The sequence below is a fragment of the Solanum tuberosum genome, unplaced genomic scaffold, assembly GCF_000226075.1.
Source record: "Solanum tuberosum cultivar DM 1-3 516 R44 unplaced genomic scaffold, SolTub_3.0 scf00681, whole genome shotgun sequence".
NCBI classification, from domain to species: Eukaryota; Viridiplantae; Streptophyta; class Magnoliopsida; order Solanales; family Solanaceae; genus Solanum; species Solanum tuberosum.
Window position 1 is genome coordinate 150,305 of NW_006239610.1, and position 4,565 is coordinate 154,869.

The following is a 4,565-nucleotide window of genomic DNA, read 5'->3' on the forward strand; positions in this document are numbered from 1 at the left end:
ACCTGCGGAGGTCGGAAATTACCGACCTCCATTTGAGATCGGTATTCACTGTTTTTTTAGAAGTGTATTCTCCTTTAAAATTCAATTCTAATTGTCGCATCATATCGACGGTAACATCCTCCGGTGTTGGCAAACTTGCTAGAAACTCTTGTGACTCTAATTCATCATCACTAGATCCAATTACCGCATTAATCCAAGCTTCTTGTTTGGAACTTAACCTTGGCAAATTATAATTCTTCCTCTCGGCGTTGACCCAGTCTCTAAATAAAATTGATGTTTCCAAACTTTCTTCCACCAATGAATGTCTATGATCGCCAAGTTGAAACCTTGCCGCACTAAAAGCAGCCTCCGATGCAACTGATGAAGCTTGAATAGCTAGAACATCACGAACCATTTTGCTCAAAATTGGAAATGCAACGCTCCGCCTCCTCCACCATGCTAATAAATCTTCATTGCCATCTCCGTCTTCCACTGTTTCTAAAGATTGATTAAGATATTCTTCAAAATCATCACGGTTAGTAGAATTAAGACAAAGAAAACCTCGCATATAACTTGAAATTCGAGCTTTACTTTGAGGATTAGAAATTTGACCAACTTTTCCTTGAGTATTTCCTGTAGTTCTATATTTTTCATACAAAACTTTTGCTTCTACTTTTATGCTAGACTTACACATTTCACAAGTTGGATTTTTTTCCGGTAAAATTTCTAAAGTATCATAAAAAGTGTCAACAAGTCCCTGCACACCTCGTAATTTAATTTCAGCATGAAGTAAAGAAGTAAAGTAGCAGTTAAAAAAAAATTGAGGAATAGGAAAAAAATATTTTTAAAATTTTTCAATCATACCTTCAATTGCAACTCTAAATTTTTCAATTTTTTTGTTTTTAGAAAATTGAATTGAAATAGCACAAATATTATTTACGTTGTGTTAGTGGACCACCGGGGTTAGAAGGATTTAATGTTCCTTGAACCATGTTAGATGCCCCTACCGATTCATTAACATTAATATCAAAATCATTAATTGGAATTTCTTTTTTTCTATCGGCTGATGATTTAGCTTCTTTATATTGAATCGGCACACAAGATAACAAATGTCTATTTAAGCCCCCCGTCCCACCTTGACCTCCACCATGTTTATGTTTAAAAGGTTGCTTACACTTATTACAAATAGCAATAGAGTTTTCCTTATCTAAAGTCATAAATTGCCACACAACAGAAGTTTTAGGGCGTTGATACTTCACCTTCTCCCTTGTAGGAGGTATAAGAGGTGAGTGTCCATAATTTTGCTCCGTTAAATTTGTAGTTTCATTTGGAACTTCTGTCACTGGACTAGTAGGTGTATCTTCTAATTCTTCTTCTCCCGAACCAACTTCTACTTCTTCACTTGAATTTTCATCATGATAAGCATTAATATCACCATAAATTTGTTGTAAAATTCATGATCGAGTTGAACATTTGAATCAATATCATAAGAAGTATCATCAACATAAGTAGAATCATTTGTATTAAATCTAACTCTAGACATTGATTTAGAAGAAGTACCACCACATTTACTCTTATTTTTTTCCTTACTACTTTTTTTATTAAAATTAAATAATTTACTAATGTCACTTGGTTCTTTCTCTTTTCCTTTATCGGTATCTTTTTTGCTAGAACTCATATTTAATTATATGTAAAGTGTAATATAAAAATAATAATAACACAAAAATTAATGACGAAAAATAAAATATAAATATTATGAAACGAATGTACCAAACGTCTGCGTTAATAGCAGATGTTATAACCGATTTTTGAAGCTTGTAGTTTGTTGTAACTTGTAATTTGGAACTCCAATACTTGATAGAAAAATATGAGAATTATATATATTATGATATAATATGAAAATTTAGAATTGAAATATATGTATTATGATTTATGATATAATATGAGACTTAAAAGGAATAAAAAATTGAGACTTAAGATTGAGAGGATATAGAAAATAGATGAGAGAATAGATGATTTTGTAAGAAATAATAAGGGATAGAGGGGTATTTATAATATTAAAAATGGGTTAAAGTGTATTTATGATAACTTGAGGGTTTAAATTAAAGTATTAAAAGTAGGGGGGTGGTAGGGGGTGTTGGGGAAGTGAAAAAGGTGAATAAATCCATTGGGGCCCCCACTAGCCGTTGCCCCAACGGTCCCCAAGGGATATAATTTTTAAAAAGAAATTAAAATTGAGGGGATCCTGCGAAACTGACCAGTTCAGACCGGCCGGTTCGACCAGGACCAAAGGGTGAACCGTCCCCTATCCCGCATCCCTCCCAACCCACGAGAAGTTACGGGACCGGGTCCGACGAGCCGATTCTCGAACCGGTCGCGAGCCGACCCGGTTCCCCTGCCAGCACTAGGTGAGGGTTGTGGGAAATGTGAAGAGTAGTGGGGTTAAGGTTATTATTATATTTTAATAACATAATATAAAAATTATAATAATAAAAATATTAGCTAATTATAAAAATAAAATAATAATTGAATAGCTAATCTAAAATTATAATTAAGAAATACTAGCTTATTATTTAGCTAAAATTAAAAGAAAACATATATTTTTTAATATTTTCAAATCTTTTAAAATAAACTTACTAAAATAAGACAAAAACCAAAATATAGCTTAGACATAAAAAACTATTTAAGGAATAAAAATAGTGTAAAACCTTATATTCGGTCAAAAATTACGTATCTACAGTTTGCCCCTCTTTGACCGGAAACACGAAGAGTTTTCAGACAAAGAAGTAGACAAAGCGAAAAGTTTTGACCGGACTTTTATTTGGAAAAAAAAATGTGATCGAGTCTTGGTTTTGGACATCCTACATATCCCAAGTTATAAGGGAATCAGGTCACATGTAGTTCAAGGAGATGAGGTGATGAGTTGGAAGTTAAGTGAGGTTCCATCGAGGCTCCAAATAGCGACTCTTATCCTTAATTACATAAAAAAATTGAAAACTATTAGTCAAAAGGAAAATAAAAGTACAAATTCCTATCTATGCAGCTTCCCTTGAGTCATCACTTGAGTCTTGACTTTGAGATATCACCTTGATTTTTGGTGAGTATCTTGATCTTAAATGGAATTGGTGCTTAACTTACCACTTAGAGTGAGCTTTTGACACTCTTCAAAATGACAATTTGAAAATGTTTTTGAATGAATGCATGTTTTCTTGATAAGTAGTTGTAAAATTATTTAGATCATAAAACATATTTTCATAAATTAATCATGCATAAACTTTCATAAATCATCATGCACAAATCTATAACTTTCTTCATAAACTCATATCTTCATAAGTTCATAGTTAAAATCATGAAGGCATAATACATAAGCGTGACCCTTAACTTGGCTTCAGCGAACAATTATGCCCTCAAACTTTGAATTTGCACAAGTAGGCTGTCATACCCCGAGCCTACACCTTGGGCAGGACTGGCACTCGAAGACCATTGCTGGCCCCAAGCGAACCCTTGGCCTGACTTACTTAACTCAGCGGAAGACAACATTCATATCTATAATGATCAATGAACTTAACTGAACTGTATAAAGAAATAACTGAGAATGTTTTAAAGATTAAACATTCAACTTGGCCAAAAGTGGCAACCCAAGTCTTAACAATAAGAAAAGATAATGAAAAGACTCAAAGGACTAACATCTGACTGTCTATGAAGCCTCTAAAACAACTGAGATGGATGTTGGGACAACCCCCACAACATCCTAATGAACTAACTAGAAAGCAATAAAAATGAGTCCTCTGGACAGCAAAGAGGCTCACCGACAGACTCTGAACTGCTCACTGGATCAACAGTGCGATGGAATGTCGATCCTAGTTACCTGTGTCTGCATTATAATAAGATGCAGGCCAACTGGCATCAGTACATTGTATGTACGAGTATGCGAGTTGGAATGCTAACAAACATAGGCTTGAAAGGGAATCTGAAAGAAACACTTACCTTGGCTTTTCTCAACTCATGAATACTTAACTGAACTCATTTCAATATAAAGCAGTTTAAACAAGTGCAATATAAAGAAAAGTTGTTTAAAAAATGATGTCAACTCTGTGTATGTACAAGGATACAACATAACTCTGAAATGTATGTAAAATACAATAAACTGATGTATATAAAAATACAATAACTTCTGTGGGAGTTTCTCTAACCGACAATCATCATATAAGAGCTATAGTGATGATACAACGATCTACCTCACGCTGCTAGCATATCCTATACCCAGCCAAAGGTATAGAACCTGAACTGCCTAATGGATCCACTAGTCTATTGCGAAAAGGATTCATCTAAAAAGTATGACCCTTTTCTACCCATGATGGCTACATGGTTCTATGGTGACGTGAGTTATCTAAACTCATACTCGTCCCCAATTCGGTGCTCAATACTACTCCCAAAATATACTGGCTCTTATGTTTTAAAAACATATTTCTTCTGTGATTTGAGACTAGTGCTCAAAACCTTAGCTCAAAGGCTACCTTGGAAATCAAAGTTTCCCCTCTTGCTTAATTATGAAAGCATTTACTCTTTTCTGAAAACTAGCTCAA